General features: G+C 41.3%; 1 protein-coding gene and 1 pseudogene across 2 annotated transcripts in view; one reads left to right on the forward strand and one right to left on the reverse strand.

Moving 5' to 3' along the window:
* LOC110546480 (NXPE family member 4) overlaps nt 1-26,243 on the forward strand; it is a 228,696-nt gene that overhangs the window by 185,292 nt on the left and 17,161 nt on the right. The window lies entirely within an intron of this gene.
* LOC110546469 (coiled-coil-helix-coiled-coil-helix domain-containing protein 2-like) lies at nt 1,805-7,044 on the reverse strand (annotated as a pseudogene).

Raw genomic sequence — 26,243 nt, forward strand, 5'->3', positions numbered from 1 at the left:
AAGTAATCCTCCGGTGCTTGTCACAGGCACCAGGAACAGGAGCTGGAGCTACAGCCCCACACTGAGGACGTCTCTTCAGAGACCTCTGCTCAGCGGAGACAGCATTCTTGACTAGACTGCAGAAAAGAGCTCCAAGGCCATTCAGTATGGAGCAGAGTTGGAGTTTATTGAGAAAGGACATTCAGGAGCTGGAGAGTTGGCTCCGGGTGGAGAGCATGTACTGCTTTTATAGAGGAACCGAGTTTGATTACTAGCAACCAGGATAGGCTCCCAACCACCTGGAACTCCAGCTCCACAGAGACCCTTGTCCTCTGAGGGTGCCAGCACACAGTGCACATAACTAAAATCAAATAACACGTTAGGAAGGGTTTAACACAGACTTCAGCGCAGTGATCAACAGGAGATGTATTTGAGAGGTTAGTGTGCACGTGGGTTTGAGTGTGGGCTTCTCAAGAGAGAGACTGCTTAAATGTCTTAACAATAGCCATGCGTATGGTTTCAGTGGCTGCTGAAGTCACCATTGCTCAAAGAGCTTTAAGGGCTTCCCTGCCCCCTCCTTGTTTTTTACTCAATGAGATCAGAGGGTGGTTGGTTCCTTAGTGATGACTTTGGATACAATAAGTAATAAGAGCGGCATAAGAGGGTAAGGACATTTTCACTATAAACCAAGTGTGTATGAGAGAGAGACCCATTAATTGTAGCTTTGAAACTGGAAAAGGAGCAAAGTATGGTTTATAGCTATCTTGACATTCACATCTGAAACAGTGATCTACAAAAGGTGTATTGTCTTATATCATTTCCCAGCAGATTGTGACCACATGTTGCAATTCTTTTTTTATTGAATTTTTTTTCTCACACAGTATAGTCTGACCATAGTTTCCTTCTCTCTAATCCTCCCCACCTCCATTCCCATCTGGATACACTGTCTTTCTGTCTCTCGTTAGAAAACAAACAGGCTTCTAAGGGATAATAATAAAATAAAATATAAAACAATAAAAAAAAAGCTAACACATTGGAATGGGACAAAGCAAATAAAAAGAAGGAAAATAGGCTATGAAAAGGCACAAGGAACAGATATATATATAGACAGACACCCATTCTTTTGCGCACTCAGGGATCATAAAAACACTAAACTGGAGGCCATAATGTACATACAAAGGATCTGTAAGAAAAGAAAGAAAGAAAAATAATAATATATGTATAAAGTACAATATTAAAGATAAGATAAAAATGTTTAAAGCCTTCACATATTATGAAAGGAGACTTAATAACTTCAGGGTGAGAGGCCTTCTCCCCTCCCACTTCCCTTTAGTTTCCCCATCTTTCTCCCCTCCCTCCCCAGTGCCAACGTTGGTTGCCTGGCTGAAGTGGTGCCCAGGCTTTGCCACTGTAGGAGTTAATCATCCTCTCTTCTCATGGCTGCACTGTGGAAGGAGCTCACCATGCACAGAATTGTTGTTGATTTCAATTTGATCTTTTTTATTTTTCCTCCAATAAATTTTGCAGTGATATGCCCCAAAAGCTGTATCTTCCATGCCAAACTTTGCAAATTGTTGACATAAAGTTATCCTGATTTTCTTTCATGACTTTTTATTCCAGAATAAAACCGCTTTATTTTTTATTAACTTGCAAAACACAATACAGTTAGCTCAAGGCGGCTGAACACTTGCTCGGCCACTAGCATTTCAAGCCTCGATGAACATCTGTAGACAGAACTCCTTCATGGAAACTGGAGCAATGGAGCATGACAAATAAGGGTACACCCTTGCACTATCAGTTATGTCCAGTCAAATTCAGTTTGAGGTTCTTGATTAGATTAAACCATTTGCAATTCTGCACTGCCGCAGAACCTCACTGAAGCCCTCACAGAGCCGGAAGCCACACTGGTTCTGGGCACACTCCAGAAACTGCTCGATATCAAGAGAGAAGGGCCCACAAGACTTCTGGTCCAGCAACTGCGCTCCTGTCAGGCTCCTGGTAAGTGATGTCAGGCTTTACGGGCTCGGCATTACTTCTGCTGAAGCCCCCAGTGATGGCGAGACCCAGGGTGAACCCCACCGCAGCGCCCACAGCCACACCCACATCGGCTGCAGGGGATGCCATCTGGGCCAACAGGCTCGGCTGGCAGGGTGCAGGAGCAGGTGAGCCAACTGCAGAGCCTGCAGCTGCTGCTAGAGGCTGAGCTGCTGCTGGTGGGAGCAGCCCTCATCTCATCCTCTCATCCTCTGCCCAGTTAGCCAGAGGAGCCACCCAGGAAGTGCAGCTTCAGCTTGGACACAGCATCCGATGTGTGCTAGTACCCTCAGTCTTCAGAGACAACAAACTGCCTTCTCTCTTGATTAAAACAATAAAACCTTCCTATGTTATACGTGGTAGACACTTTTTTACACCTCCAACTATTTGTATAATTATTTAATTTTCCTTGAAAATTGTTCATCTTTTTTCCAGTTTTTCTCTCGGAATCAACTTGTATTCTATCGACCACTTTTATTGTTTCTTATTATATCTGGTATTAATAATATCTTCTCATATTCGCAACCTCCTCATTTCCATTCTTCTTAGGTTCACTATGCCTTTGACTAGGGTAACTAGTTTATTTAGTCTTTTTCCTTGCACTGAGGCCATGCAAATCTTCTCTCTTGTTCCCTTTTTAGTATATGTGCTGCCAAAATCAGAACCGTTTAGTCTTTTCCTCATTGTTCCTTATAACAGCATTTACAGATACAAATATAATATCGTTGATATAATTTGGTGGCATGCACAAGGCTCAATATAAAGTGCTTTCATCATTATTCACTGTCAAACATTTTACGTTTTCATTATTTACAATTAAATGAGGAATTTGCAAGTTGTCCAGATTTCCTTTGTGACTCAGTATGCTTTTGAACTACTTTTCGTCTTCATATGTACTTGAAAATAGTGAATTGCTTTCATTATTTCTGTGAGGGTTCCCCCCCCCCTTTTTTTTTTTTTTGCTGGGATTTCCACTAAATACAGATACTGAGGGCTGGAGAGATGGCTCGGCTATTAAAAGCTCTTGTAGAAGGCCTGGGTTCAATTCCCAGCATTCACACAATGATTCACTACAGTTAGTAACCCCAATTCCAGGAGAGCCAATGCCCTCTTCTGGCCTCCAACAACACTGCACTCACAGGACACATGCACGCAGGCAAACAGCCACACACATAAAATATAAATGAAAAACCTTTTTCAAGTATAGACTAGGTAGATCCTGATGTTTTTAATCCTCTGTTTCTGACCTTTCATATTCTCTCAACTCCACTCCCCTGGGGTTCTGGAAGAGCTCTTTAATCTGAACTTCTACCTACCTGTTTGACTTTCAGATTAGGACGCATCTGCTAGTTGTTTTGTTGTCTTTTGTTTTTCCTCTGAACACCTGTTTCAGCATTATCACTCTGTAATACTGCTCAGGCTTGATTCTGAGTTGTTTAGTCTATTACCTTTCCCCTTTCTTATACAGTGATTGTATTTTCAGAGGTTATCCTAAACAGCTCCCCCAACCCCCCCTACACATAGATCACACCACACAAAACTTTAGATTATCTACTATTTTCATAGTAATGTCTCTGAAACAGAACAATGCAAATCCCAAGGTTTAGCTTTTTCCAATGGTGGTGAATTTATGGATCTGAAAGGATTCTTTAGTGTTTTGATCTGTTATCTCCCATGTCCATTCTCTTATAAACATAGTTACCTCAAGTGACACAGCCCCCTCCCCAACAAAACAGTTTTATGAAAGGCTGTTTTCTCCTGTAATCTTATCATGTAGACTGTGTGGGATCTGGAAGCCTGAGAGGGAATCAGTGATTGCTATGACAACTATGGCTTCCTATGGGCACTTAGAACAGGCAGCAAGGAATGGTGAACATCCCAGAATGCATGGGTGTGTACCATACAGTAAAGTACCTTCTCAAACATGACAGTAGTGTCCTCATGGGTAGTAATAAGGGACTAAAGCTTAGATGTGGTTCATTCATTTTCTTCAGTGGGTTTCTTTTCTACTCTCAAGGATCTCTGATGGTGACCAGTGTCACCAAAATGCCTGTAATTGGTAATGAATGATGATGTGAATTTTGTCCACTTCTTGTGGCAAGGTAGCAATGGATGCTCTAATGAGGATGCAATTAAGGATCTCTTTCTCTCTCTTTCCTTCTCTTTCTTTTTCTTTGGGTGTGTGTGTGTGTGTGTGTGTAGTGTATGTGTATGTGTATGTATGTGGTGTTTATGTATGCATGTGGATGTGTGTTATGTGGTGTGTATATTCATGTGTATGTATGTGGTGTGTGTATGGGTGGTGTTTGTATATGTGTGTGGATATGTGTTATGTGGGGTGTGTATGTGTCTGTATGTGGTGTGTGTGTGTGTGTTGGATGTGTGTTCAGGTGCATGCACTTGTGCATGGTTATTTGGAATCCACAGGTTCACATTAGTTGTTTTCCTCTATGACTCTTTATCTTTTTTGAGAAACAGTTTCTGACTGAACATAGAGTTTGCCATTTCAGCTATACTGGATGGCCAGTAAACTCCAGAATCTTCATCTCCCATCCCCAACCGGCAGAGCTGAAGTTACAGACATACACACTTTAATTTAAAACATAAAATGCATCTCTTTTTATAAAAAATAATTCATCTTTGAAGATAAGATATCCAGAGCCAGGTCTTGTGCTCAATGCCAACAGTCCTAGCACCTAGGAGGTGAAGGAAGGAAGATCAGGAGTTGAATGCCAGCCTTGGCAATATCATGAGGTTGAGGCCAGTCTGGGCTACATTTTTTTTTTTATAAGGCTGAGGATATAGCTCAATGATAGAATACTTTTCTGGTATTCATGAGGGTCTAAGTTTAACTCACAGTACTGAAAAGAAAGTGCCATGCTTTAAAAATGATGAAATAAAACCAAATTGTATGATACCTATTGGTGGAAAATCGAATATAGATGAAATACAATGAAAGGCTTGGGCTCATGAGATTGTATCATATATGATCATGGGATCATAGTCATGTACAGACTATGGGATCATGTCCATGAAGAGGTGGCAATTTGAGGTGATACAGATGGCAGCACCAGTGTGGGTGTGGAAATGATGAGATGTCTGTGGGCTACTTGGTAGATAACGTGAAAATTTGGATCATTTTGTGGACTGCTGTTATTTCTTCCATCTGATAAGATTTTTAGCACATTTTAACATTCAACATGACTGTGTTAACCAGCTTTCTATCACTATTACAAAATATGTGAGAGAATTGGCTTATGAAAATAAAAGATCCATTTGGGCTAGTGGTTAGGAGATTCTAGTCAATGATGAGGAAAACCTATTGCTTTTGGCCTCAGTGGGGATACAGATGGCATTGCAGGGAGGATGTGACACTATGAATCACTCATCTCATGGTCATCAAAAAAAAAAAAAAAGAACAAGAAGAAACTGGGTTCTCACAGTTTCCTTAAGGGTATCCATCCTATGAACTACAGACCTACAAGGCCTGTGAAGATTTGAATATAAAACTAGCTGGCCAGTGGTGACATATTTCTTAAATACCAGCTTTTGGGAGGCAGAGGCAGGTGGATCTCTGAGTGTGAGGCAAGCCTGGTCTACAGAGTAAGCCCCAGGATCACCAGAGCTATACAGAGAAACCCTCAAAAAAAAATTCTTGTTGCCAGATGGTGAGCCTTGGGGAAGTGATGGATCACAGGGGTTCTACCTCCATCTGTGGATTGATCCACTGATGAATGACTTTATTAGAAGGTGAAGGAATGAGGAAGCAGGGCCTAGTTAAAGCAAGTAGGTAAGTGAGATGTGGTTTTAAAGGTGTAGCTTACCCCCTGCCCTCTTCTCTCTTTCTCTCTGTTTCCTGGCCACCATGAGGTAGGTAAGCAGCTTCTCTTATTGTGCCAGCTTGCCTCTATGATGTTTGTTCTCATCCTTACTCTGAATCAATCAACCTTGAACTGAAATCATGAACCCAGGTAAATAGTTTCACTTTTTCCTAAGCCTAACATATCCAGCTTTATTACAGACACTTTCCATAAACAGTCATGGTATATCGGGCAGGACATGGGCAGGCAGTCATTAACAGCAGGCAGTCATTAACAGCATACAAGAACTTGCAAACTCCCTTCTTGTATAGACTACCAAAATCAGAAGGCACCATAAAATCCAATGAAAACTTCATTCAATGCTCTGAAAAGAGGGAAGTAGCTTAGAGTGAGGATTCACATTAAGGATGTGTTCAACAACATTTCACAAGCTAACCCTGACTTTCAGGAAATGAAATGAAAATGGCAGAATTATCAATATGAAGATCCACAATTTGTTATAAGAGGAACCACCACTCTTCTTCGGATACTAAATGATGTCACTGCAAAGTCCAGATTGCCCAATAGACTGTAAAAACACTTCGGGGTGGGAGTCAAGTTCCAATAAGTTTCTGGTTTTAATGGAGTTAAGTCAATGTTGATGGTACAGGAGGAGATTACAAAAATGAATTTAGGGTTTTCCCATACCATAAGGCATTTTTTTTTGCCATGGTGGCCACATATGTCTACACCAGGACATCCCTTCTGGAAGCCAAGAGGATCTTTCAAAATTATCAGGGAAAAAATGTTTTCCTTCATTAATCCAGCTTTGAGAGACATTTTGTTAGTGACACATGTCCTTTTCCCACAAACAATGAAGTGTTCTGTGTGCTAACACTATAGCTTAATAAAAAGTAAAACAAAATTCTGTAGTTTTATAAAACTTCATAAAAAATAGTATTTCAGACTCTATAGTCACCAGAAATACACACTTATCAAAAAATGTATGCACGTTGCTTGACATCTCCAGCACCTTCAGCTTTCTTTGCCTGGTCTGTTTTGGCGTCTTCCATTTTCTGTAGAATTATTTGCATACTTACCAGCATCAGCTTTCCCCTTTTTCCCCTTAGGTACCTTCTCTCCCTTCAGGGGCCTTTTTAGGCTTGGGCTCTGGCTTTGGAGGAACAGGTCTAGCAGGCAACCTTGCAGATCTTTGTGGCTTGGCCTTCATCTTGGCTTTATCTCCTTTACATCCCTTAAGCCTTTCTTTTGGCCATGGCACCAGTGGGGAACCGTTGGCACTGGGCACGGGGTACAGCAGCTCAGGTTTGTCTGTCCGGGGGTTGCTCTCACTGCTTCTTCACACTGCTCCAAATATTTTCATTTTTATTCTTTATTTTTTTAATACATACATGTAAGTGCCCTGTGTGTGGTCATACATTCTAGGACCAAGGTTGATATCTTTAATATTTCTCAATTGCTCTTACTTATTCATTGAGGTAGGGTCTCTCAATGAGCTCACCAATAAGGCTAGTTTGGCTAGCCAGCCAAACTAGTGATTCTCTGTGTCTGCCTTCTGAGCCTGAAATTACAGATGTACCACTATACACACCTAGCATTTACATGGGGTCTGAGGAGTTCAAATCTGGTTTTCAGACTTGTGTGACAAACACCTTAACCATGAACATTTTCTCTAGCCCAATATATCCTTTTAAAGTTAGATGTCTTTTCAGGACAATAATAATCCAAGGCTTCATCTCTCAAGGGCTTCACATTATCTCTGGGGCCTTTAACAAATGTGCCTTGGGGGATAGTCATCATACGAATGATTGCAGTAATTTTAGAATTACAGACCAGTTGCAGAACTAGTACATAGAATTCTCACACACCGCTCATACAGTTTCAGATAGTAGTAACACCTGTTCAAACAACACTGTTCAAATCACGAAAATAATATTGATTCATTAGTGGCTATCAACTAAGCCAAAAACCTCATTTTTATTCTGTAAGACTTTTTACCAGTGTCCCTTTTCTATCCCCAAATACAATGTTTGATTGTCTGTTGCATTTGTTAATAGTTGTCTTGTTTCCTTTCTCTCCTTTACTCTGACAGTCATTTGTCATGATTATTTTTCATGATCATACCTTTTGGAAGATTGTTGTTTTATAAACAAATGAAAATCTCAACCATTCTATTTCACCAATAAAATAGAAGCCAGATGCTGGGGTGAAAACCTGCTAACTTGGAGAGGAAGAGAAAGTATCCAGCTGACCTTCCTTCTCAACCCAGGTCCAGATGGAAAAAAACCAAAAGGCTCATTAGCTCAACTGACAGCCTAGGAGGAAAAGGCCAAGAAACTCAAGGCCAAAGGCTTGCTAGCTCAAAGCCCAAAAAGCCAGGGAGCAGAGGTGAAGCTGAAGCTAAAGCCAGAGCTTAGGCTAAAAGCTTTTTCTACTTTTCCACACTGTCTTAAATATATCTCAATTCAAAACCGTCCTACTATTTAATCCCTGTCAACTGGTTTCTTGCTCCATCTCTTGACCAAGTTCTTGGATTAGAGGTGTGTGATAAGGCTCAATCACACCAAACAAGAAACAGGATTTTACAGTTCACAATTTTGGGGGTTCACAACGGGATCAAATATCCTGCAACTTTTCCCCCCATTGTCTAAATAAAAAAATTTTCCTCTAACGTCAATAAACTATATATTTTCAGGTAAAAATTACATTCACAATGTCTAGGCCATATGATTTTAGCAATGTTGAAGAAAGTGCTCTACTATCTGTCCTATTTTGGAGAATCCAAAGTTCTGTCCCTAAATCACCTTGTATCAAAACTTGCAATACCAATAAAAAACCATCTTTTTAGACCTAAAACATCTTCTTGAATCCTAAAGAACTTAATCTTAATTGTAAAATTATAACCAGTTAGTCTTCAACCCCAGCAGAGACCTGAGAAGGTGTAATATTATCTGAATAAACAGCAAGTGCATAGATTCCAAAACTATAGAAATGACAGAGACTGCTGGCTGCCTGGATGCTCACACAAAATATCTCTATAACATTGGAGCATCATCTTTAGCCTTCCAGTTCTGTGAAGCAGGAATTATGAAGGAATTGGCTTCCTTATCTTTTCAAAGCATGGCAGTCTACTTTCCTGCAGCCAGTTTGTCCAGCATTCTGTCTGCAGTAGACGCAAGGGTATTCCTTGCCCAGTGGCTAGCTTGCCACATATGAAGCCTATTGGCATACCTTTTTTAAAACTCTTATTTACATTTATCTTTTCTCTCTGCTCCACCCCAATGTCTCCCAACACCCTAACACTAGGTAGGAGAGAGAAAGGGTTAGTGGGAGAAGGGCACAGTTCTCTTAGCTGTTTCCTGCTGTTTAGGGCCATGGGGTTCCTTGTAGCCAGTCTAGTCCTCATTTCAGGAGATCTCAAACTTTTTGTTTCACAACAGCAACTAAGAGCAGCAAGGGGGAAACAGGGACACCCTTATTCTGTTTCCTTTCTGGGCTCTGGCACTTATTCTCTCTCCAGAGTCCTCAGATTTAAACTATCTGCAGCTGGTAAAGAACTCTTGTCAGAGCCCACGTGAGGCAAATATTCTGCTTCTGTGGACCATCTGAATCAGTCCCATATCCCACACCTGAGACCAAAAAAAAAAAAAAAAAAAAAAAAAACCAAACATGTTTATATACATAACAGAAGCTATCTCCTGAAAGAGAATTTTTAAATGCTCATCATCTTCTTTGAAGTCAAAAAGGGTGGCCTTACCAGGCCACAGAAGATGACAATGCAGCCATTCCTGATAGGATATGATAGACTAAGATCAGAAGGAAGGAGAAGAGGACCTCCCCTATCAATGGACTTGCAGAGGGGAATTCATGAAGAAGGGGGAGGGAGGGTGGGATGATACAAAGTGAATAAAGTGTAATTAATAAAAAGGGGGGTACTGCCAGGAGCTGACATGTCTCATTGTCAAAAAATTCTCAAATTAATAAAATATCTTTAAATACCATGTTCTATGGATGTCTGAGGTTTTTGAAGATCATCTGTCTATCTCTAGCATATCTAAATTACTTGCTTCTAGCTATACACTGATTAACTTAGAAAACATCTGTTTAACTAAACTAGTAACTAACAAAAATCACAATTTTGATTCACTATTAGTTTGTATTTCTTAATTATTCTAAACAATTTATGATAGTATATTTCAGAAGGACTACAACTTCACATTGCATTTTTAAGAATTACATAGGTACAATACCTTAAAAAGAGTTGATACATAGTGTGCTATAAACAAAATATAGCCTTAATTTTGTATCAATATAAAATGTAACCAATTATAACCTTAATTTCATATCAAAATACAAAGATTTATGAGTAGATTCAATAACCTACCCTTTTTTTCTGTTGTTCCTATATTATTTCTATATCCCCCTTTTTGTCTAAATAAGAAGAAATGATACAGCAAAACTATTTACAAAAATAGAGCAATTTTTGCTAAGTGTTCCACAATTTCCAAATTGGTTGTATTTGGCAGTCTTAGGATTAAGTATTTTTGAGTTCAAAGTTCTGTAAAATGTTCATGTTAGTCTCATATGAACTCAGCATTTTGAATGTCCTAAGCAGTCTGTAGTCTGAAGCTGATCTTTGGCTGGTGATTGTCAGCTTAGTGATGTTCCTGACTAGGTAGAACATGACAGTCAACTCAAAGGTGTCCACTGTTTATGCAGAACCAGGCAGCAGAGAAAACATGGAGCAGTTTTTTTCTGGTGTTTGTTGTTACACATCCAGGTTGGGGATTCGTTGTTGGGGGTCCGGTCAATCCTCTTGAAAACCTAAAAGGTTATAGTTAGGAGTGGTAGACAACCTAAACATTTTAAATGCCATATTAAGCAGATCTCAGAAAAGTCTGGGGACCATAATCTGTTGAGCACATATAAGGGATGCAAACTTTGTTTCTAGCTACTTCCTTCAGACTCAAACCTGGAAACATGTACAGGAAACTAGATGAAGCTTATTTCTAAAATTAGTTAATAACTGCTAGTATCATGACAGAAAGTTTATATATATATGTGTGTGTGTATGTGTGTGTGTGTATGTAATAATCACATAGATTTTGAGATAATATACCTTAAAATTAGAGAGTCAAATAAAAACCAAAGGATTTTGTTTTGTGGCAATAGAACAATCCCTTATTTTTTGTTTTCCTCTGTCCCATACCAGGTGGCTCTTTTGATACAAGACAGAAATTTTGAATTTTTCTTTAGTCAAGCATGCATAGACTTAGAAAAGGAGAGAGCCACACTTCAACCCCAAAGCTAGCTTTAATTTTTAAATGAATTGGGATCACATAAAGACCATTTGCCGCTTATGTCTGTATAGGGAAAAAGATTCAAGATGGAGGTGGGCAATACCACTTGGCCAAATCGCTCTTTTTCTTGTCACATTTTCTCTTAATAATCCGTCCATTTTCTTCAGATGTTTCATTTGCCCAGTGGTCCCTGGATTCCTTAGTGAGATGTTTTTATTCTTCTGAAAAGATAAAAACAAACCCTGCCTCAACCCTAACTCTGAGGGATTTCTCTTTTGGTGGGTTATATCTTTCCTAGGGCAAAGTGGTTTTTTGGCAATAGAAAAAATATTGCCTCTCAATTGAAATTTTAAAAAGAAGATGGCCATGAGATGGGTCAGTGGGTAAAGATGCTGGCCACCAAACCTGATGACCTGAGTCTGAGACACAGGAACCACATGGTGGTAGGAGAGAGCCTACTTCTGAAAGTTGTCTTCTGGCCAACATAGGCACACTGTGGCAATTCCCCCTTCCCTCACAAAGTAAATGTAATAAAAATAATTTAAGCATATCAGTGATTGTTCATATATTTTGGCAAATGGTGTCAGCTACTTTGTAGAATGCCTATCAAGCTTATTCTACCTCAAATCTCCTTGAGTACATTGAGGTAATTATTTTTCCCAAGAATATCACAGAAGTGGTATGCCCTTCTCAACTCAGCATACCTGAAGCAGGACATGTCTTACTGCTGATGACATTAACCTTGACCCATTAAGCATAAGATCTGTTGATTTCCTCCACTGTGAAATCACATTTTTTATTTTGAAAGTCAAAAATATGTTGGTAGAAAGATGTTCTTGTTTCTTCTCAAACTTTGACTCACTGATTTTAGGATTCATCAGAATCACATGTTTAAAAAAGATTTATTTTTTTCAAGCCTGTGCATGTATGTGAGCCTGTGTGTGGGTATGTGCACAGGAGTGCAGAGCAGTATTATGGCAGAACAACTCAAAGATCAGAGCTGGGGAATGCATTTGTGTTCAAACCCTTGCATAGGTACAAACATAAGCCTGTGGATCTATTTTGATATACGCCTATATTGACAACCCTAATTCAAGTCAAATTCTACAAGGTTCTTTTGGATAGAAGCATCCACTTTTCTTTCTTATAACTCCTTCCTCCTAAAATATGTTCCATTTGGCTCTTTAAAAGGACACCTTTGCCTCTTTCTGGATTAAATCATTCAGATCTCAGGTTCCTATTTTTGGAATGAAGTTTGAGATGTTGGGAGTCACTTTCTGAGCTCCATTTACTTTTTAGCTGCATCTTTTCTTTTATCTTTTTTCTTTCTTTCCTTCTACTGAGATAATTAAACATTTTTACTCTTATTATTTCATTTAATCTCCATAATGCCTTATTATCAATTCCTCTTTTAAAAAGTAATATTGTGTGATCTTGCCAAGGGTTAACTAAGGAAAATAAGTGTTGTAGTGGTTTGAATGAGAATGCTTATATAGGCTCAGATATTTGAACACTTGGTCCCTGGTGGGATTTTAGGTGACAGAGCTATGTGCCATGATCCATAAAGCTACACCACACAGCAGGGCTCGCATGGAAAGTTTATCAGGGAAGAGAACACAGAGAGGTTCTGGGTGAAGGTGTCAGGAATGAGAGATGGGGGGGCAGAGAGAACAAGTCCTGTTTTAGTTGATGCAGTGCATGCACAGGGAGAGGACACGTGGCTTGTGGCGACAGCTGGAAATGTGTCCCATCTTGATGGCTGGTGATGACCTGTCCTGCTGTAGCCAGGTTCCTGGAGCTGGCTGTGGAGTTGCCTGATGTCCCACTGTCCCCCAGTCCATTCAGGCTGACTGTGGAGGTGCCTGCTTACTAATATTCTTCCCATTTTGTTATTATAAAAGAGGAGGAGTAAGGGTAGGATGATGGTGAGGGGAGGTACAGGGGTGTCGTGGGCTCTTCAGACTCCTTCCTCCTGTCTAAGGGTGTTGTCTTTTTCTGGGTACAGTTGCTCCTCATCATCAGGGTATATTGGGCAATCATTAGCCTCAGGCTCTGTGGCCAGCAGTTGGTAATCCTATAAGAGTGACTGATTAATTGTTTGGTTAATTTTTCGGATTTGTCATTGGAGGAATGTAGAGAAGAATTTAATAAAGCAGGGTGCAAATATTAAAAGCAAAAAAAGAAGAGGAGGAGGAGGAAGAGAGGGGTCAGGAAGGGCAGAATCCATTTCCATATGGGGTTTCCAATGGCCCAAGGATTAGAGGCATCGAGTTGTTCCCTTCACTTTTGGAGGTATGTGTGGAGTTGTTAGATTTTGTTTTTTTACTATACCCAACTGGCTGACATAGAAGCAGCATTTCTCTTGAAGGAAGAGACAAAGGCCGCCTTTTGCAGCCATTAGGAGATCCAGTCCACATCAGTTTTGAAGTACCGCTGCTGCCTGGGAGTGGATTTGTCCCTGAAGACTTAGTTTTGTCTGAGCCACCTACTGGAGGTCCTGGATAAAGTGGGAAGAAAAATGGTGATAAAAGGTTAGGGAAATGGCCAGTCCTGCTGTTCTGGTTCTGATACTCATAGTGATTCTTACAACAGCCAGGAGGGGCAAGATTTGAATTGTCCTTTTGTTAGGCCTTGCAGCTATTGAATCCACAACCAGAATCAGTGAGGATTCTTTTCCATATAGCACCACTAACTCGGGGAAGACAGGCACCTACCTGCAAACTCCTGACCAGCCAGAAGGTAGGCAATGGTAGACCTGAGTATCACAAAGAATGTTATGGCTGAGATGCAGTACTGAGGATTATAGTTTTGTTGCAGTCTAGGGAACTTAACACCCTACAGACTGTGTTCTAGATGCCTTGAAACAGCTTGCCATGGCAAAGAGGGTGATATGAAAAAGGTAGGGAGTCATGGTGACACCAGGATTAGGGCAGTTGGTGAGTAGCAAGGTTATTTGACAGGGTCACTGAAAAAGCTGTCAGTGGCAGTTCTGAGCTGGTCCCAGGGGTGACACACAGGCAGTGGTCTCCCAGCCAGGTTGGGTGATGTTAAGGAGCTTAGAGGCTAAGGTCAGAGTTTGACGTAGGAGATATAGGAAGGGGAAGAGGATGTTAAAAGAGGTAAGGACCTTGGAAGAGTATTTAATTACCTTCTCTACCTCTTCCATCTCCAGGGGTTGGATGATTGGGACATTTTCTCTGGATAGTGACTGTACTTACTGAAAGTTCAGGTTTGCAGTAGTGGTAAGTTTGCACCTGTTTCCCATCTGGGATCCCATTGGTCACGGAGATAGAAGAAAAGGGTCTTCTTATATAGCTGAAGGACATTCTTTTGTGCCAGCTTCTACATTTAGCAAGACCAGTATGGGCAACCTCCATATCTGTCTGGTCATTCCTTACAGTAGCTTTCTGTTTGTTCAAAGACGAAACAAACAAAAATTCTATCAAATAAGAAAGAAATGGTAGATATGGGGGTGATAGTGATTTCAATGGGCTTCTGACAATTTATTGACTCTATTAGGAGAGACTATTTGTTATGCATGAGGGTTTCCTGAACCTTGAATCTCCATATATAAGGGTTACCCTAGACAGAAACAAACAGGAGAAGGAGGAATAATACATACCCAATCCAGCTGGGTCAAAGCAAAGCTTCCTGAGTGAAGACAGACAAGGTGGATAGGACATCATCTGGAGCTTGAGCAAGCAGGGTCCTGTTGGAGTTGTATGTAGGAAGGGAAATTATCTTGAAGAGGGTGTGCTAAAGTGTTTGAGGTGAGATAAGTGAATCCAGTGAGGGAGGCCCTCAATCTTAGCAGCTGTAGAGGTCACAAGAATTACCTTGAAGGGGCTCTGCTATTTAGGGGAAAGAGATTAGGGGCGTTGGTCCAAGAAAGAGAGAAGGACATGATCTCCAATGCTGATAGGAGATAGACAGGAGTTAGTGTGTGGCTGTGGTAAACAGTGGTCAGTAAAGTTCCATAGTAGGGAGCTGAGATGACAGAGTAAGGGAGTGAGTAGATGATCAGGGAGAGACAAGGATTTAGGTAAAAGACCAGGAGTCAGAACAGGTCATCCATACATGAGCTCAAGGACAAGAGGGAAAAAGGTCTCTTGGGGATAGCCAGCCCATAGCCTGAACAGGGCCAGCAGCAGGAGTTTTACCCAATCAAGGTGAAGTTCCTGTGACAGTTGACAAGGGTGTTCTTTAAGGATCAGTTAGTTTGTTCTATCTTTCCTGAGGACTGGGGGTGGTATGGGATATGAAAATACCAAGTGATGTTGAAGGCTTTAGATAGGGTCTAGGAAACCTGAGAGGTGAATTCAGGACCATTGTCTGACTGAAGGGAGGCTGGGATTCCAAAATGAGGGATGATCTCACTGAGGAGGAGATCAGAAACTGTCTGAGCCCTTTTGTTGGTGGGGAATGCCTCTACCCACCCTGAAAAGGTATCCACCAAGACTAGGAGTTAACAGACACATTTAACTGTGAGCATGTGGGTAAAATCAAGATGTCAGTCATTTCCAGGGAGAGAGCTTCTAGCCTGGTGAATAGGAAAAGGGGCTATGATATCAGGAATTGTGGTCTGACATTTGACATTACAAGAGGCAGTAATAATCTTTAAGAAACGTAAGTCCTCAGGGGTGGGTTGCAGGTGGGTCTTAGAAAAGTTAGACAAGGTTTTGCTATTAGGATGAAAGAACTGGCACAGATAGGATGGAATTTGACGAGTGTCAGGGGGTGATGGGGGAGGGGGTAGGTTGTAGTGTAAGGATGTCCTGTGGAGGGTAAGACAAATCTAGGCCTCCAAGGGCCACAGCTCTAGCTGCCTCCTCAGCCCAGTTATTTCCCTTAGAGATGATGGAATTGTTGGTCCAATGGGACCAGCAGTGGACAATTCCAATAGCTGCGGGGAGGTGGGAGACTTTTAGTACGGCCATAATTTGGTCTGCATTGATTATTGATCCTCCCTTTGTTGTAAGTAATCAGCACTCCCTCCAAATGGCAGCATGGGAGAGAAGACTATGGACGGCATATTTAGAGTCTGTGTAGATGTTTAGGGAGTGTCCCTGTGCCTACTGGATGGTGCAGGTAAGCACTATTAGTTCGGACTGCTGATTGCCGGTGTAGGGAACCACCCCGGTATTGGACACTATAGCATAGCCAGCTTGTTGGGCTCCCTTGTGGACAAAGGAGCTGCCATCTGTGTATTAGGTATAGATGGGCCAGAGTAATGTGCCCTCGTATATGTGTGAGGGGTGGAGCAATAGTTCCTTTAAAGGAATGCTAAAATGAGATGGGGAGTGGTTAGTGTTAGTTCAGGGAAGAATGTTTGAAATGTTAAGAGGTGGGCATGAATGGAAAGTAAGCATAGAGTCTTCTACTAGCACCACTTGGAGAGAAAGAACCCTGGAGGGAGGGAGAGGTTGTAAGCCTTTGTACATTAGGAGGTGAGACAGGTTGTGAGAAGAGATGACAGTAGAAGGTGAACCAAAAGTTCATTGTTTGGATTTGCTAATAAGGAGCTCAGCAGCTGCTAAAGCACACATCCTGGGTGCCCATCCCTGGGTGGTCAGGCCTAATTTTTCTGACAGGTATGCTACAGGTGCAAAGGAGGATTCCAGTTGGTGACCCAGGGCTCCAGAGCATATCCCTCTTTCACTGTTACAGAGAGGAAGAAGGGATGGGTTAAGTCAGGGAAACGTAAGGCCGGGGACTGAAGGCTGGCCTGTTGGAGCCTTTGAAAGGGCTTGGTAATAGGTTTAAGAAGGGTTTTGTGAGAGGAGCCTAAAGCTTGCCTCATTTGAAGGGCAGGCAAGGAGGGAAAAGGAAGGTATTCAGGGGAAGTAAATTAGTTCAACCAGACCCGGAGTTTTCCCCAGGATACAGGAACCCAGAGATGAGATGGCACAAGTTGGCAGAGCAAGTTGTCACGAGCTTTACCAGGGACATGGCAGACATCAGAGCAACACATTTTCAGCTAATACTAGGATTTTTGACTCTCTAGAAAAGGAAATGGGAAACCATGCCAGTAGATGAGAGATTATTCACCCAGGGGAAGGTGTCTGGATGGGGGTACAGGCCCCAGTGAACCAGAGAGGTGCCAGACAATCTCTGGTCAGTTTCTTGGACAAAGGGAGTCATTTACAATGACCATGAAGAAGACCAGGAATAGAGTCCCAGCAGTGTGGCTTCAACCCATGAAGGAGAGCACTGGGCACCCAGAGAGCCTATGGAGCCGCTGAAGCACCACATGTTGGGATTTAGGCAGCAGAGCTACAAGGAGTAATCCATAAAGTCACACCACGAAGCAGGTTTCACATGGGAAGTTTATTAGGGACATTTCTGGGTGAGGGTGGTGGGAAAGCAAGAGGGGGGAGGGGAAGGGAACTGGTCCTCCTACAAGGTGACCCAGCACATGCACAGGGAGAGGACATGTGGCTCTCGGTGACAGTTGAGTTGCATTTTGGCAGCTGGTGTTGACGTGTACATAAAGTTTTGTATAAGTTTATAGTCTGGATGATCCTCTTGAATTTGACCTTTAGAAAATACACTTCATAACCTCCCTGTGGACATGACACTAGTCTTGCAAGTTAGAATTCCTGAATATGCCAATGATAGGCTTCAGGTTCCCTTGGCTAGAGATAATTATCTTGGTCTAAAAAGCCAAGTACTTTCATTCTCATGGATAGCTGATGGCAGATAAGAATTTATAAAGGTTCTCATAATATCTCCTATAAGCCCACACCTGTTTGTTTATATCCCCCATTTTTATTCATTATTAGCCAGATAGAGCCAAGTAATTGTGGTAATGATACTTGCTTTTTTGCCCAATGCTGTAATGCTAGTAAATTTACTAGCTGGTTACTCGCATGCCTCGCTGGGTGCCTGTGCCCGTTGATGCCCTCACACTATGACTCTCTTCAGACAGAAAAGGGATCCTGGAATTACAGCTGCCATTGTTACTGCCATCTCATTGGCGGCTGTTGGAGCTACCACCGCGGCATTAGCCATGAGTCATACTGGGCAGACTGCTCAGACCCTGAATAACCTTTTAGCCAATGTAGCTCATGCCTTAGATGTACAAAAAAGAATTAATGCTCAACTAAAAGGAGGTTTGATGGTGTTCAATCAGAGGATTGACCTCGTACAGGAGCAAATTGATACCCTATGGCAAATCGCTCAACTTGGCTGTCAATGAAAGTATGCTGGACTTTGAGTCACTAGCATACAACATGAGAATTTTCCCTATGCTGCAAATCTGTCTAAACAATTGTCTAGCTATATTTTAGGTAATTGGACTGGAGAATTCGATACTACGATGGAGCAGCTGAGAGTGGCCATTGTCATGGTAAATTCTACCAGAGTGGACGCAGGACTAGCCACAGGATTATCATCATGGATTGCTGCAGCCATGAATCATCTGAAGGAATGGGCGGGCATGGGAGCGTTAGCAGGCCTTCTGGTGTTAGTCACCTTGGTTTGCCTGTGGTATATATGCAAGATTAGAGTCTCACAACAGTGTGATGCAGCCATGACCATTCAGGCCTTTACAGCCATTGAAGCAGGACAGTCTCCCCAAGCATGGTTGGCTACCATAAAAAGCCAAAATGTTACGCTCAGGATGCGACGCTAAGCACTGCACTCAGGGTCAGCCGCTTTGGACCCAGAGAAGAGCATGTCTGATTGCATGCGGGTTGATGCCCCAGGTCCCGCCTCTGAGAAAAAGGTATCAGACGGGTCTGATGCTCTTTGGGTGGATGACACCTAAATGAACATCAGTACAAAGTCCCAAATTATTTCTAATATCAGAGATCAGACCTCTACTCTTGCCTGATGCGTCCAAAACAAAAAGGGGGAACTGTAGAGAGCTGTGTAATGCCGTGCCTGAAAGATGGAGCTGGTTTCCGCCTTCCACCTTCCCGATGGTGAGTGCTCTCTGTCACAAACAACTCCACATTTGGCTAAGGCTGAGGATCTGGCTTGCTTCCATGTATGTGGACCTATCTGCATTGCCCCCGTGGCATGCTGAGGTTGGCTACCCAGAGGCTATTTAAAGTGGGCTGGCTTTACCCAGGGTCAGATGATTGTTCAAGGTTCCTGAATAAACTACATTGAAAAAAAAAGAATTTTAAAATAATAATAAAAAAAAGAATTTATAAAGGAAGGTAATATTCCTGAAGACATAAATAAGTTACACCACTTAAAAAAATGTATGAGTTTCTTGCTTCAGCTGCAGTCAAAGACTGAAGGTTCTGAATTCTACCATATTCCATCATTCCAAGAGAGTTAGAGCCAGGCTTCATGGTGCAGATCTGTAATCCCAACTACTTGGGAGACTAAGGCAAGAGGATCACAAAATGAAAATGAGCCTAGACAGAAAGGGAGTTTAAGGACAGCTTGAGTAATTTAGTAAGACTTTGTGTCAATGCAAACAATAGATATACTTGCCCAGCATGTTCAAGGCTCTATGTTTAATCCCCAGCATTGAATCAAAAAGAAAAAAGAAAAGAAAAGAAGGAGAAATTTATGGGAGGAGGCAGAAAGGAAAGGAGACCCACTAGGAGCAGGACAGACAGGCAGGGAAGGGGGTGGGCAGGGCAGGAAGGAAGGAAAGGCAGGGAGGGCAGGCAGGGGAGAGGATGCAGACAGGAAGGGAATGCAGGGGGTAGGAAGCAGGCAAAGAGGAAGGAAGTTGGTCTCCAGAACAACCTTGATCTGTACCTGAAGGCTTCAGATCTGATCATTGCCCAGGTTGCCATTGATCAAGATTTCATCCTTGTAAATCCACGCCCAGGAGTATTGCTGATGTAACTGGCTCCAAAGTCGAGAGTTCCGCTAGACACCAGCTACTTTGTGGCTTGGAAAGGCAACCTGAGGTTTATCAGAAGGGAGAGGCTCAGTGCATGCCCACTGCAGCCCCCTTTTGCAGAGAAAGGGCAGAGAAAGCAGGTGAGGGCAGGCGTAGTGAACAGCAGATACACCTGAACGTTGCGTGCTAACCAATAGAGAAAGTTGGGAGGAGTCAGCACGTGTAATGCCAACAGTCATGCATGCCACTGTCACAGAAGCACTAGTGCCGTCAGGCATGAAGAACACATCATACTGTATGCAGCTGCAGCCGCTGCTGGGCAGCTTCTGGGCAGCTTCTGGTCAGATCAGTTCTACTCTTGTCCCTAGGGCAGATACCATTTCCTAGAAAAGAGCAAGATATAATACTGTCATCTGCCACCTCCAAACCATGACCTCAGGCATATCTGGAGCTGTTACAGCTCAACAGGTCAAAGTCAGTGTGTTTTGTTTTTTGTTATTTTTTTGGTTTTGGTTTTGTTTTGAATGAACATGTGACTCATGGCTGATCCTTTTGTTAGGATTGTGCAACAGAGTTACACGGCAGGTTCACAAATCATGCCACACAACTGGTTCCACTTGGGAGGTTTATTAAGGAATGGGGGAAGGGAAAAGAAAAGGGAAGAAGGAAGAGAAGGGGAAAGAAAAGGGGGAAGGGGTTACAGAGATCATCTCTGTGCAAGGCAGGAGAGAAAGGGAGAGGAGGCACTTTGAGTTCTTATAAGGAGACCCAGAGCATGCACAGGTGGTTCCAGGTGGTCTGTAGGTGGCTTCACAGATGCCTGATATTTGGTTTGTCAGGTCCCTTGGGGCTGGCCATAGAGATGCCTGCTTATAGATCTCAACAGTCCTCCCTTTTTATTTTATGAAAAAGTGAGGAGCTAGGAAAGGGTGATGGTGGGGAGGGCATAGGGGCAACCTTTGCTCTTTAAGCTACTTCCTGCTGATTAAGGTGTTATGCCCGGTTCATGAGCCCCAAAAGACCAGGAATAAATAGACTCCACCATTAATACATGAGGTTTTTAAATAGTATCCTCATTCAAACACAGGACACAAACCTCCTGTGGAAACAGAAGAATTGCAACCCTGAGGTCTAGAGGTACAGAGTTTTTTAAGGGGAAAAAAATGCAAGCAGTGACTTACTTGCTTTGGCATTACATGATTGGGTAAAGGAAACTGACTTTTAAAATGATTGGTCCACTTTAGACATCAAGACTACAACTAGATCTGGCCTGGTCATATGGGCTGGTTTCCTATCAACTGTATAATTAAAGGGTGGGGAAAGAATGCAGTAAGACCAGTTCTTCCCCTCAGGGCATTACTAGACAAGTCTCCACCTAGTTAGCCTTCCTTCAGGCTTTAAGCTTTAAAACAATATCCACTGATTTTTAAGTCTTTGGTCCTCATTCCCCTTTTCCCATGATCATTTAGAGACCCAATCTTGGGTCTTCCAGATATGACCCCTGAAGTCAGTCCTTCAAATTTACCTTTCTATAATCTGAGTACCATTAGCTATATTGCTTTCAAGTATTTATTCATGAAAGCCATCAAGCAATTTAAAATACAAGGACCAAAGCTAAAAATCAAAATGAGTAGGGATCCCTTCAGGGTGGATATAAGGGTAGTAAGCCCTATATTGTACTATTATACCAGGATTTAAACCATCTTCTGGAATCTTTTCTCTCTAGTATCTCTCCAGGAAGCAATACTAGTTCCTACTCCAGCTAAGCAGGTTCCCAAGATAATACCTACTGTCAGGGAGACCCTTTTGTCTTAACATTTCAGCCTGCTAGGTGGGATTTGGGTCTGGGGGTCTCTTCTTGTGAAATTGATTCAGTTCTGACAATAGGACCATTGGCATCAGAGGCTAGAAAGGCTGAAATGCCAGTCAAAGGCAGGGCAATGGGGCAGTCCTCAGAAGCATCTGGTTAGTTGATCCAACTGAAAAGACAGGGAGCAATCATGTCAGCTTCCAGCAAGTCCAGATTTCACCTTGCAGTCCATAGGTGATCCCAGAATAGAGTCAACCAGGTGAAAATCTGCTGAGACAAATTCATACTAGAGACAGAAGTTAAAATTTGCCTAGTAAATGGGAAAAGTGAGGAATCCCAAGACCAGGGAAAAACTGATCTGGGGTCCATTTGAGTATGCCAGATCCAGGTCTCGTGACTTTTTGATTTCCTGAAACTCATCTGAAATTTTAGTTTACAAAAGGAAATATATTAAAAACTCAGAAAAGTAATATACCAGCAAACCTAATATAAACAACATTCTATGAGTAACAGGTAAAACTACACCCAACTGGATGAGCATCAGTTCTTCTTAGCTGTTTGTTTTGTAACCTTTATAAACAATTTAGGTGTGCCCACAGTCTGAAACTTTAACACTTTTTCTGTGGGCCCAGCTGTTGGTAATCAGCCACCAACGTAGCTTGGCCACTTTTCATACACTCAGCATCTACTTTTAGCCCCTATCACCATGTCACACTGGAAAGTTAGGCAGAAATACATTAATGGCTTTAGTGTTAAACTCTGGATGCTTGAACTTTCCTTAATCAAAGCAACTAGAAGGAATATGTTTAATATATTCCTGTGTCAAAGTCTGCCTCAGAAAGGGTAGATATTAAGAATACCATAGTAAAACTATGGATTTTGGGTCAGATATACACATTAAACAGATGTTTTTAGCATGATGAGAAGCATCTTTAAGTCTATCTTCAGAAAACAACTAAAGGAAGTTAAAATTTCAAGCTTGTGACTGAATAATAAGCAGTCAATGTCCCATCAACTTATCAGAACTCTGAACTTTTGAAATCTTATAACAACATAAGCACAGCAGTATGGGGGGAGAAATCTAAAATATCTCCCATTTTTAATATGCCTTATATCATTTTTCTATATCATTATAACTCATATTCATATCCCTTAAAACATGTACTTAGACGCTCCAATCTTTCTTGCATTTACTAACTTGGAAACACTTTTCCATACCGTCAAACAACACTTTCTAGATTCTCACAAACTAAACTCCTATATCCTCAGACACTACATAAACTCCATATCTTTCTTTCCAGCTATACACAGGAACTAACATGAAGCCTGTGAACAGCAAAGCAGACCTGTTTGCCTTTCTAAATAAGATATGTAGTACCTAGTAGTTCTAACTAGCTAATGAAATGACCAATGAGCTAATAGTGGATCTAATTGTCTACTCTTTAGCTGCAAAGCTACCATTAGCTTAGCCTAGCCATTAATGTGATCAGAGACCTGAGAAGGATAAATTTAAGCTAAATAAATGTACCAATCAAAATGATAGAGATGACTAGTTAATCCATCACCTAGGCACTGTCCCTAGCTCCTGCGGTCTCACGGCATTATGAGTAGAGGCAGTCCAGCCAGGCACAGAGGATAAAAGACTGCTTCTGTGGAAAAAGGAACATGAGAGATTGACCTCACCTTGCCTCCCGAAATGTGAAACAATGATTCTCCAGATGTCCACGATTTTGTCCACAGTTTAGGCTGGGCCCTAGCTGTGGGCCAGTTGGGGTAGTCTTGCCCAGTGGTTACCTTAGATGTGTGTTTTAGGACTGTATTTCAAGTAAATCTACATAGACAAACTTCATAGTTACCCATCCTAGGCTTAAAAAAAAAAAACCTAAACAAAGACAGTAGGTAAAGTTCAACATTGTAACCAACTGTAGTTGTTAGCATAACTCTAAATATCTTTCCATACTTCAATCAAGCAAAACTTTTAATCAGATACAGTTCATAGAGGGGCTAGCAAATCTTGCTGATCCTACCACATTGCATTAAAACTGAAGAGCAAAAAGCTTTGCACTTAGCACGAATCAGAAAACTGAACACAGCTGGTAGCCCTAAACAAAAAGGGTGGCAAAACCATGGCTCCACCCTCTTTATCTCTGAACCAACATGGCAGCTAGCGACATGTTGCCACAGGCTGTGGCTAACAATATAAAACATAGTCATTAGGTGTAGCTGATGGCATTGCTATCTCCCACAGTACAGCAAGCTCTGTGGAATATTCACAGTTTCCCATAACCAAAAGTTCTAACATTGTGATCAAATAAGTTTAGAACCAACTACATAACAGAACAGTACAGAACAATTTTAAACTGTGTGAACTATTCTGGCCACACCAAACCTATCGTCAGAATTCTTTCTCTTTTAAAGAGCATAAGAAAACATTTTGCATTGAAGAATCACTAGCCTTTTAAATGAGAACAACATATTTTACAGTTCTTTCTCAAAACATATTTGCAGGTATGAACAACCAAAGCAAATACAATTCATATGCCCTCTGGCTTTCCATACATACACTACCTTTCATAACATTCTATATATCTTCAGGTTACTTTTCCTAGCTTCATTCTTCTGGTTTAACCAGACATTCTTACTTTAGACAAACTATTTTTTTTTAATATCCCAGTCTCTTGCTTTTCAGACAACATAAAAACTCCCATCAAAATCCTTTCCACCCTGACATGATCCTGCCAGAGCCCAGTGTGGGCTTATTCCATGATTTATTTTTTTTTTATAGGCAAAGCAAAAACAAGTCACATCAATACAAAAAGAAGTTCTGGAACTGCCAAACTCTTTTTCTAAAATTACTTCCCTGTAGTATATATGTTCCAAGGTCACATAAAGAAACTGTAAGGAACTTGGAACAAGTTTTAAGAAATTTAGTGAAACTTCCTCTTTTCTCTGTCTCAAGGTGAAGGCCACGGTGAAAACATGTTTTTTGATAAACAAAGCAGCTTAACAAACAAGCAGCTCTCCACATGATACATTGTAAAAACCGCAATTTTCTCAATTGGCTCAAACAGAATGGCTTGGTTTCATTTAGTAAAATTAATAAAATAAATACCAAAGGTGTTTTGTTTTGTTTTGTTTTTGTCCTTGAAGAGTTTAAGTTAGCCTGGGTGATTCCATTTTGAAATGAGGAGCCTTCTTGACTGGGAGCTGAACTCAGGTACTAGGAAATATCATAGAATATGCACTTGGCAAAAAACAAAGTTAACTCTCCTAGCAACAGCCTCCAGGAAATATCACAGAATAAATACTTGATAGAAAATAAAGACATTCTCCCTGGCAATAATCAATGAGAATCAGTTAGGAAAAATCTCCCCAATGCTCCAGATGTAGTTTAGAAGAATGGCAATTATGATTATGTAAAAGATCACCTCACCCTTATGGCTTTTACCCAATCCTGTAACATCAAAGCATGAATACCCCCTGCTTGCTGTCATGGAAACTCCCTGCTTGTAGTCTTTCCCTCTACAAACTATGCTCACTCAGGGTTTGGGGACCCACTTCTCTATTGCTGTGTCAGTGAGACTTGGGTTCCAAGTTCAATTGCTCTTGTAATAAAACTCTCTTGCTCTTGCATCGAGTCTTTTCCTGGTGGTCTCTGAGGGTCCCATGATCCTGGCATAACAGTACTCCCCCAAAGGATTGAGAAACTGTTCCAAGTTTTTTTTTTAGACTGTCCAAGATCATTGTTTAAAATGCCTGATAAACTTTAAAATGTTTCATCACCTTAAACATTTAAACATTCTCCAAAACCTGTTTTTGCAATATCAAAACAAAGTACCCTCTTTAGGAATAAGTTCACAAAGCATAACCATAACTTTAAAAGTCAAAACCAGATTTTAAAACCAAAATTCACCAGTGCAAACAATCCAATCTCCAAAACCAATACCAATTTAAAATGAGACTTGTCTTAGTCAAAACAGAACTAGAATAATGAACAAAATTCATTTCATCTAAGAGGTTCTGTAATCTCTCTCTCTCTTTTTCTTGACCCACACCACATGGCAATCTCAAGATAAGAGTCACATCACATTCCATGTAGCAATTTACATTGTTGCTATTTAAACACATGCCTTTATAGACCTAATAAATGCATAGGCACACATATATGTTCTAAACAAGAGTTTGAATTTAACCTTTAAACATACCCAATAACTCTTAATCTACAACCAGGACATACAGAGCATATTAACCATTTAAGATCAGTCAAAAACAAACATGATGGCCATCCATATATTTAAACAGACAAAACTGTTCTTACTTCATCTAAAACCGATGGTGGGATTCCTCATCCACCCCAGGGCCAGGGACTTTTTCTCTTCACCCCCACAGCTGTGACTCTCAAGTGTGTCCACTCAGTCACATGCTGCCACTCGTACAAATAGACACCTTGAGGCCTTTCAGAATAGAAAACAGAAAGTAGACCAAACATA

The sequence above is a fragment of the Meriones unguiculatus genome, chromosome 1 (genome assembly GCF_030254825.1).
Source record: "Meriones unguiculatus strain TT.TT164.6M chromosome 1, Bangor_MerUng_6.1, whole genome shotgun sequence".
Lineage (NCBI taxonomy): Eukaryota > Metazoa > Chordata > Mammalia > Rodentia > Muridae > Meriones > Meriones unguiculatus.